Source organism: Mobula hypostoma, chromosome 8 (genome assembly GCF_963921235.1).
Source record: "Mobula hypostoma chromosome 8, sMobHyp1.1, whole genome shotgun sequence".
Lineage (NCBI taxonomy): Eukaryota > Metazoa > Chordata > Chondrichthyes > Myliobatiformes > Myliobatidae > Mobula > Mobula hypostoma.
Window position 1 is genome coordinate 141,040,592 of NC_086104.1, and position 11,036 is coordinate 141,051,627.

An 11,036-nucleotide genomic window follows, 5' to 3' on the forward strand; every position below is an offset into this window, starting at 1 on the left:
ACATCGGGAGCACCGGATAAAGTAGGCGGGCCCAACAGGCACAGGTGAAGTTTTGCCTCACTTGGAAGGACTGTTTGGGGCCCTGAATGGAGGTGAGGGAGGAGGTGAACTGGCAAGTGTAGCACTTCTTCCACTTGCAGGGATAAGAACCAGGAGGGAGATTAGTGGGAGGGATGATTGGACAAGAGAATCACAGAAAGATTCCTGAGGAAAGTGGAGAGTTGGAGGGGGGAGGTAAAGATATGTTTGATAGTAGGATCCTGTTGAAGATGGCAAAAGTTGCAGGGGGTGATGTTGTAGAGATAGAGGCTCATGGGACAGTAGGTAAGGACAAGAGGAACTTCCTCTCTGTTAAGGGAGTGGGAAGATGGGATGAGGGGGATGATGTCTAAGAAATTTTCCTTTCCTCCACCATAAATGCTGCCCTCACCAGTATCTCTTCCATTTTTCAGGCTATATGCAATGACTTCCATGCGACTACCTGATCCTGGCACTACTCATTCCTGTGAAACTGAAAATATTCCATTAACTCCAGTGATATTTTTTCCAATGGTGTTCTTTGCCAGCTCCATAAACTCTTTCCTCAGTCTCCCTTCTTTACATCTTGGCAGTAACACCTGGGAGTAATTGGTCACATGTGGATCAACAGTCTTTACCTCATTAATATTGCAAGTGGTTCCTCAGGGCATCCATACTGAGGTGGACCTTGGTACATTGAGAGATCCTGACTTGCGTTTCTTCCCTTGTCTTCATACTCTGCAATGCTTTGTGCTTGTCCCATGGCTGCACAGTTGCAATAACCCTAGACCAACCCAAAGCTTGACTCACCCATTTACCTGTGCACACTTCAAATTTAGGATGTTGTAGCTTCAGTCTTCTGCTATGTTATGCCTGCGTTCCCCCTAAGCGTCCATCCCATTTACTTTTCAGCTCTGTATCCCATTAAATTGGCTGAATCATCTTTGCCTTCACATCCCTCAACATAGTTCCCCTTTTTCTGCCTTTCTGTGGTACCCAATCTTATTGTGTTTTGACTTCAGCCCAGTGCCTATTCTTCACCCCATCTCCTGAACCAAAGACGAACCAAAGATTTCAGCTATGTCATGGAAATTGGGACTAGTTTCCTTCATACGGAGTAGGATAAGTTGTAACTGAACTCAAAAGATTTTCAACATCATGATGGAGTAGGCAGAAAAGCCTATTCCCTCTGGTGAGTGGACTATTTACCAGAGATCACTGATTCAAATTCTACCCAGCGGGAAGAGGAAGAACATACTCTTCAGAGAATTCCTGACACCAGGAACACTCTCCCAGAAAAGGCAGTGTGTGCCTAGTTTTTAAATGGCTATAGTAAGGTTTGGACTGATGTTGGGATAGGAACCTTTCAGAATTACTGACAAATGGCAGGAATGTAGTAACAAACGTGACCGTATTTTTCTACGAGGGGCTCAGGGGTGGAGTGATCTCCCCCTGAGTGCCGAGTTGCCATGACTTTGATCCAGTTCTTACAGCAGACAAAGCAGAAAAGCAGAGATAACCATTTTTTTAAAAAAGGAATATGCTGAGGCAATGCTTTAAAAAGAGCCTTGTGTTGTTTATGGAGCATCATGCCGTGCAGAGAGCTTCAGGCAGAATCCTTCATTGGCACCAGAGAATGACCACTGTGTGCAGCTTTTGCCTTGTCAGATGTAAACATCTGGCGGCATTCTGAATGGATGATGACAAAACCACTGACGCATGCTCAGTGCAGTAAAGCCTCATGAGCCGGGCCCTGAACCAAGTATGAAATGGGTACAAACACAGGTAGAATAGGTTGGTTATAGGGGTTAAACCCAACAGCTTGTCACCTGAATACTTTTGGGAATTTCCTACTCCTTATATTGAAACTGTGAGTCTGAATTTAACTCCAAAAGTGCACAAGGACCTAGAACCATTCAGACAAAGGGAAAGATGTTTTCTTGCTGATTTGGCAGATTTGTTTCTGCTGAGCATCCCATCATGCTGCCTACAGGCAGTCACCGTATTGCTTTAATTACTGTCTGACCACTGCCTGCATACTCTGCAGTGTGCTATTCTGAAAAGCCAAACTCCAGCACAGCACGAACAGAGCTATTGGGTGTCAGCCAACTGTACTTCACTCTTCTGAGTTTAACCCACATGAGCCCAGACTGGAAGAGTTACTGCAGTAATGTCACCCATTAAATAACTGGAACCGTTTCCAGGAATCTAACGTAAAGCAAACACCGCAGAAAAAAAGCATGGGATTCATTTTTTTTCTATTTTTAAGTCACTGGGTGAAACTAAGGTCTGTGATTCAGAAATGCTCAAAGGTTGAAGGTTTTGTGGTTGATGCTGTGTGTATGGAATTTTGATTAATTCGAAGCAGTATCACAAAGTATTATACGTTGCCTTATGGAATTAAATGGGCAAAGGTAGCATGAGTTGACTGGGGAACATAACACAGCAGTGAAGTTGAGACCCGCTGTAAATTGAGGGACTGCATCATTGAGCACCTCCACAATATCCACCACAAGCAGGACTTCCCGGTGGCTGATTTCCACTCCTGTTCTGACGTGTCCGTCCATGGCTTCTTCTTGTGTCTAGGTGAGGCCACCCTCAGGGTGGAGGAGCAACACCTTATATTTCACCTGGATACCCTTGAACCTGTTGGCATGAATATTGATTTCTCCTTCCAATAAAAACAAATCCCCCCCCCGCCTTTTCCTTTATTCCCCACTCTGAATTTTAACTTCTTCTCATCTGCTTATCACATCCTCCTGGGTTCCCTCCTCCTTCCCTTTCTCCTGTGGTCCACTCCGTTCTCCCATCAGATCCCTTCCTCTGCACCATTCCTTGACCGTTCCCACCCACCTGGCTTCACCTATCACCTTCCAGCTAGCCTCCTTCCTCTCCCCCCGTCTTCTTATTCTGGCATCTTCCCCCTTCCTTCCCAGTCCTGGTCTTGGCTCTTGACTACCCATTCATTTTCATTGATGCTGCCTGATCTGCTGAGTTCCTCCAGCATTTTGTGTGTGTTGCTTTGGATTTCCAGCAACTGCAGACTTTCCTGTGTTTAAAATAGACATTGCAATAGCTCCTCGAACAATCCAATAGACGCTTAGCGTCTGAGCATGTGGGTGGTTTGACACCGTCTCCAATCCAATAACAAGAAGGTTCCAAAGTCAGAAAATATATTTGATTCTTTATTTTAAAAAAACTAGCAGAACAAACAATCTTGAATCAGAATCTGGTTTAATATCACTGGCATATGTTGTGAAATTTGTTAACTTTTGTGGCAACAGTACAATGTAGTACAATACCTGATAACTATAGGAAAAAACCTGAATTACAGTAAGTATATAATAGCTAAGTTAAAATAAGTAGTGCAAGAACAAAAATAAATTAAAAAAGTAGCGAGAATCAGAATCAGAATCGGGTTTGTTATCACTGGCATGTGTCGTGAAATTTGTTAACTTAACAAATAGATTTTAAATCATGCAATACAGAAATAATATATATTGAAAAAGTGAGATAGTGTCCATTTAGGAATCAGATGGCAGAGGGGAAGAAGCTGTTCCTGAATCGCTGAGTGTGTGCCTTCAGGCTTCTGTACCTCCTACCTGATGGTAACAGTGAGAAAAGGGCATGCCCTGGGTGTTGGGGGTCCTCAATAACGGACACTGCCTTTCTGAGACACTGTTCCCTAAAGATGTCATGGATCCTTTGTAGGCTAGTACCCAAAATGGAGCTGACTAAATTTACAACCCCCTGCAGCTTTTTTCGATCCTGTGCAGTAGTTCTCCTCCCCCCCATACAAGTCAGTGATGCAGCCTGTCAGAATGCTCTCCATTGCACATCTACAGAATTTTTGAGTGTTTTTGTTGACATATCAAATCTCTTCAAATACCTATTTAAGTACAGTCACTGTCTTGCCTTTTTTATAGCTTCATCGATGTGTTGGGACCAGGTTAGGTCCTCAGAGATCTTGACACCCAGGAACTTGAAACTGCTCACTCTCTCCGGATGGCAGTGGGGAAGAAATTGCTCCTGAACCATTGAGTGCGTGCCTTCAGGCTCCTATACCTCCTTCCTGATGACAATAAGCCAGAACTAATGCAACAAAATAAACAATCTTAAACATACTTAATCTTTCTTCAATGTAATTAAGCTAACTTAAGGGAAGTTAAGTGATTTTAAATGTAATTAAGGGTGTTCAAGTGGTCAACAAAAAAGGTATCACTCCAGCTCTAACTGAAATTCGAAGGCAAGAGAATGAATATTAAAACTTTTCACTTCTACCAGGCCCCCACGCAAGTGACTAACTACCATAATAAGCACGCAACGCAAAATACAATGCAGATAGAAAACAGATACTTGGCTCCTACAGGCATGATAATGTCATTACATCTTGTTATTGGGCCTGATGTATGAATTATACCCAAAATACCACAGTGCCCCCGTGATCAGTACTAGGACTGTGACTCATTTTGGAATAATCTTGGAAATTAGACCCCGTTTGACAGACCATTATTTCAATGATTTGAGATGTGAATGTGTATTAAGGAAGAAAGCATCAGGGAGACTAAAGTGACGAATGAAGAAAGACATGGTTGATGAAAGTTAATGCAGAGATATATGGAGCTACGCATTTTGAATGGAGAAGTTAAAAAAATATTAAATGGCACATTAATATTGCAGAGCAGGGCTTTGTATCTACTAAGATATAGTAGTACAATTAATAAGGACTAGTGCAAGAATGCTTTGGTAGTGACAACACACTGTTCACCTCTAGCAGAGTTTTTAACAGTGAAGTGCAAGCCCTTCCATTTACCAAGGGAGTCACTGCCACACTTGGTGTATTGTAAGCAGTTTTAAGTTCTACTTCCCATTCCCATTCCGACATATCAGTCCATGGCCTCCTCTACTGTCGCGATGTAGCCACACTCAGGTTGGAGGATCAACACCTTATATTCTGTCTGGTTAACCTCCAACATGATGGCATGAACATCGATTTCTCAAACTTCCAGTAATGCCTCCCCCCTTTACCGTTCCCCATTCTCATTTCCCTCTCTTACCTTATCTCCTTACCTGCCCAATACCTCCCTCTGGTGCTCCTCCTCCTTTTCTTTCTTCTACGGCCTTCTGTCCTCTCCTATCAAATCCCCCCTTTGTATCTCTTTTACCAATCAACTTTCCAGCTCTTTACTTCAGCTCTCTCCCCCTCCTGGTTTCACCTTTCACCTTGTATTTCTCCCGCCCTTCCCCCCACCTTCTCACTCTGACTCCTCATCGATTTTTCCGGTCCTGATGAAGGGTCTCGACCCAAAACATCAACTGTATTCTTTTCCATAGATGCTGCCTGGCCTGCTGAGTTCCTGCGGCATTTTGCGTGTATTGCCTGGATTTCGAGCATCTGAGGATTTTCTCTTGTTTTTAAATTTTATTTATTGATTTATTGAGATACAGCATGGAATAGGCCCTTCCGGCACTTCGAGGCCACACCGCCCAGCTATCCTCCTGATTGAATCCTAGCCTAATCACAGGAGAGTTTAACAATGACAAATTAACCTACCAACCGGTAGGTCTTTGACCTGTGGGAGGAATTCAGACCACCCAGAGGAAACCCAGATGGTCACAGGGGAGATTGTACAAACTCCTTACAGGCTGCAGCGGGAGTTGAACCCGGGTTGCCAGTAACCACTAGGTTACCATGCTGCCTCCATTGTGATTGTGGCTGTATACATCCCACTGCAGGCCCCCCCCACCCCATGCTAATGTTGGGCAAGCGCAACATGAGCTTTATAGCACTGTCAAGCCACACACCCCAACGGTTTCTTCATTGCTGGCAAATTCAACCATGCTAATTTAATAAACAGTCCTGCCTAAGTTCTATCAGCATGTTGACTTTGCTATCAGAGGTGAGAACAAGTTAAGACCTGTTTTTTAATCAACATTCGTGGTGATTGTGTTGGCGCGTGGCCAAGTGGTTAAGGCATTCGTCTAGTGATTTGAAGGTCGCTAGTTCGAGCCTTGGCTGAGGCAACGTGTTGTGTCCTTGAGCAAGGCACGTAACCACACATTGCTCTGCGACAACACCGGTGCCAAGCTGTATGGGTCCTAATGCCCTTCCCTTGGACAACATCGGTGGTGTGGAGAGGGGAGACTTGCAGCATGGGCAACTGCTGGTCTTCCGTACAACCTCGTCCAGGCCTGCACCCTGGAAATCTTCCAAGGTGCAAATCCATGGTCTCATGAGACTAATGGATGCCTATAATATATAATAATCATGGTGATTGCAAGGCTGCCCTTTGCCCCCGCATTGGACACTTTGACCACTTACTAATTCCTGCATAGAGACTACTGATTAAACAAGTCAAACCAGTTCCAGTGGAGATAATGACCTGGCCAGAAAGATCAACCTCAGCATTACAGGATTGTTTTGAAAACACGGACTGGAACATGTAATATGACCATCACATTGAGATCAATGAATATGCAGGATCTGTGACAGGCAAGTGCATTGAGGACGTCACTGTGAGGGCAAAGCCATAGTTGACAGCAGAGTTCTGGGCACTGCTGAGGGATAGGGATGCTGCCTTCATTTTGGGGAATATGACAGCTCTTAGGTCAGCAAGAGCTCCACTTTTCTATGCAATCCGTAAAGTAAAACGGGATTATTCATGGGAGTATTTACAGCCATTTCTGTGACACCAGAGACACGAGGCACACATGGCAGGGCATTCAGACCATAATGCTCTACGAGTCCACCATCCACATCAGTGACAGTGACGCCTCGCTCCCTGATTCGCTGCATGTCTTTTACGCATGGTTTGATGCATGGAATGGTGTCCCCCTCCCCCCCACAAGGAGAAGGCACTCTGCCTGGCCACAGCTAGTGTGAGGACGACCCCAACCATGGGGCCTGATTGCATTCAGGGCTGGATGGTGAGAGACCTTGCATTGCAGCCTATTTAACAGAGGATTTAACAAACTTCTTCAGCATCTGCACGGAACAGTCCACTGTCCCTGTAGGCTTCAAGGCAGCCACCATCATCCAAGACAATGATGACTGCTCCAACGACTACCATCCAGTGGCACTGACCTCAACAATAACCAGGTGCTTTGAGCGGCTGTGCACTACATTAAGTTCCAAATTCCTACTGCAGTTTTCCAGCAGACATTTCAGATCACCGATCACTCAAATTGGTCCACTGACGGTGCCATTGCCTCAGCCCTCCACTCTTTCCTGAGCCACCTGGAAAATGGTGCCTCTTAAGCCAAGATGCTGTTTATCGACTTCAGCTCATCACTTAAAACAATCATCTCTTAGCAGCTGGTGGGTAAACTGTCCCCGTTGGGTCTCAGCACCTCTCCCTGTAACTGGATCTTGGACTTCCTGACAGAAAGACCATTCTGTCCATGTTGGCAACAACATTTCTAACTCCAGGGCTGCGTGCTCAGCCCACTGTTGTTCACGCTGCTGACACATGACTATACTGTTAGATCCAGCTCAAACTGAATTACCAAGTTCACTGATGACACAGCAGTGGATGCCCTCAACAAAGATGAAGATGAGATTGCTTACAGAGAGGAGGAAGAGCATCTTGCAGAATGATATGAGCACAACAAGAGATGATTATAGACTTCAGGAAGGTGCAGGCTGACCTCTCCTCACTATACATACGGCTCCTGCGTGGAGAGAATTAGGAGCACCAAGTTTCTGGGAGTGCACTTCATGGACAATCTCACCTGATCCTTCAACACCACTTCTTCAGTCAAGAAATCACAGCAGAGTCTCCACTTCCTGAGGAGAACGGGACAAGCAACAGTCCCCCCACCCCATTCTAACCAACTATTTTACAGGAGCACCACTTACAGTGTGACCTGCTGTATCACCATCTGGTGCAGGAATTGCAAAGCATCTGACCACAAGATCCTACAAAGGATTGCAAGGACTGGTGAGAGGATCATCGGGGTCTCTCTTCCACCCATCCAGGATACTTATCAGGAGCACTGCACATGTAGGGCTCTCAGCACTGTTGAGGACCCCTCCCAACAATCTCTTTGATCTCCTGTCATTAGGCAGGAAATACTTAGCCTTTAGACAAGGATTGTTAAGATGGGATACAGCTTCTTTCCCTAGGCTATGACTACCAAACTCCCTGCCACCATCCATGTCTCATCACTTATAAGGCGTCAGTAGCATTATACTGTATATTTTTAAAATTTGTGTCGTAAATTCACCTTATGCTAGATGTCAGTCTTCTGGAGTATATTTTATTATTTGTTAATTTATTTGTGATAATTTTAGTTTATGAGTTATATGTACTGTGTTGTGCACCTTGGTCCAAAGGAATATTGCCTCATTTCGCCATATATATGTATACAGTTGAATGACAATAAAGTTGAATTTGAATCCAGCATTAGCTAGAGTTCATGAGAAGAGAGAGAGATCTGAAGATTTAGGTGCCACAAGAGATTCTGCAGGCGTTGGAAATCCAGAGTAACACACACAAAATGCTGGAAGAACTCAGCAGGTCAGACAGCATCTATAGAAAGGTGTAGACAGTTGACATTTTGGGCTGAGGCCTGTTGACAGGTCTCAGCCCAAAACATTGATTGTCTATTCCTCTCCATTGATGCTGCCTGACCTGCTGAGTTCCTCCACCAGCTTGTGTGTTGATGTAGTTGCACAGATCACCGAAAATTCTGAAAGAATCTGAAGAGTCTGAATCTGAAACGTGAGAAAATCCGCCGATGCTGGAAATCTAAAGCAGGATCTCAGCAGGCCAGGCAGCATCGGTGGTAAAGAGTAAACAGTCGATGTTTCGGGCCAAAACCCTTCATCTGCCCAAAACATCAACTGTGTACTTTTTTCCCATAGATTCTTCCTGGCCTGCTGAGTTCCTCTAGCATTTTGTGTGTGACAGAACCCGATAACCTCACAAAGAAGTTATGGCTTTATGAGGGAAAGATTGAGTGGAATCCAGATACAGGGAAGCCACTCAATCAATTTTGAAAAGGTTTAACTGTAATATTGTATCCAAACCCAGGTAGCACAATTTATTGTTACAAAGGAGAGATCTGCAGAAGGTTAAGGATGAATTTTACAGACATATTCAAAATTCTGAGCAGTTTTGAAAAAGTTACTGTGTCTGCTTGCAGAAGGGTCACAATTGAAGGACACAGATTTAAGATAATCAGTGCAAAAAGCAGAGGGGAAATTAAATGACTGTATGAATATGACTTAGTCACAAATGCCAGTTAAGATATCCATCCTATTTCAAGTCAAATAGAGTTTATTGTTCTGTGCACAATCACGGTGAGATACAAGTACAACGAAAAATTTGCTTGCAGCAGCTTCCCAAGTACATTGATGCATACAGAATATAAATGATATACGAGCGGTGATTGATAAGTTCATGGCCTAAGGTAGAAGAAGTCAATTTTAGAAAACCTAGCACATTTATTTTTCCTACATTTACGCACTTAGTCCAGCGGTCGTGGAGCATACGGATCCCTTCTTTGTAGAAGTGGTCCACAGCAGGGGTGATTGATAAGTTTGTGGCCTAAAGTAGAAGATTAGATTAGATTATGAGGACACGCAGTCCTCTCTTATTGTCATTTAGTAATGCATGCATTAAGAAATTATACAATATTCATCCGGTGTGATATCACAGAAACACAGGGCAGACCAAGACTGAAAAACTGACAAAAAACACATAATTAGATTAGATTATGAAGACACGCAGTCCTCTTTTATTGTCATTTAGTAATGCATGCATTAAGAAATGATACAATATTTATAACATAAATGATACAATAATTATAACATATAGTTACAACAGTGCAAGCAATACCGTAACTTGATGAAGAACAGGCCATTTAGCATGGTAAAAAGTTCAAAGTCTCCCGAAAGTCCCACATCTCACGCGGATGGGAGAAGGGAGAAAACTCTCCCTGCCATGCCCGACCACAGTCCAACTCTGAGTCGTCCAAAAACTTTGAGCTCCGACCAGCCCTCCAACACCGAGTACCGAGCACCATCTCTGCCGAACGCTTCAACCCCAACCCCGGCTGCCAGCAGCAGGCAAAGCCGAGGATTTTGGGGGCTTCCCTCTGGAGATACTCGATCGCACAGTAGGAGCGGCAGCAAACCGGGCATTTCAGAAGTTACTCCAGATGTTCCTCCATGCTCTCACGGCTGTCTCCATCAAATCAGAATTGTGCACGGCCCCTATTTAACAATACGATATAATTTCACTGGAGAGGCTACGCGCGCTGCGTCGTGCCGCCATTTTCTCCTCCCATAGAGGAGCTATTAACTTCAAACTTTCTGCATTTTCATTCAAAGAGTTGAACTGCATGTGTATGTAATGAGAGCTATATAACTCATCTCCTTCTACCTTAGGCCATGAACTTATCAATTGCCCTTGCTGTGGACCACCTGGAGGTCCAAGAGGCTCTCGTTACTAGCACGTGCAGTTCAACTCTTTGAGTGATTATGCAGAAAGTTTGAAGTTAATAACTCATCTGCTTCTACCTTAGGGCACGAACTTATCAGTCACCCCTGCTGTGGACCACTTCTACAAAGAAGGGATCCGTATGCTCCACAACCGCTGGACTAAGTGTGTACATGTAGGAGGGGACGATGTTAAAAAATAAATGTGCCAGGTTTTCTAAAATTGACTCCTTCTACCTTAGTCCACAAACTTATCAACCACCCCTTGTATAAATTATACAAGGAAGTAAAGCGAGAGAGAGCAAAAATACTGTGCAGAAACAAGACTTTAGTGCAAAAAAAGACAAAATTAAGAGACACTTCCATAGTGCTCCATTCCTGTGGTAGGATTAGTTTGTGCATGTTGGTTCAAGGAGCTAGAGGTTCAAGAAGAGTAGCTGATCCTGAATCTGGTGGTTGTTGCTTCTGTAAATCTTGCCTGACAGTAGCAACAAGAAGAGGGCATGACCTGTATGGTGAGGATCTTTGATGATAAATTTTATGTATATGGCCCATATCCCTTTCCTTTTTCCTA

General features: G+C 44.1%; 1 protein-coding gene across 2 annotated transcripts in view; it reads left to right on the top strand.

Annotated features, from left to right (window-relative positions):
- LOC134351017 (anthrax toxin receptor 1-like) overlaps nt 1-11,036 on the top strand; it is a 290,770-nt gene that overhangs the window by 261,560 nt on the left and 18,174 nt on the right. The window lies entirely within an intron of this gene.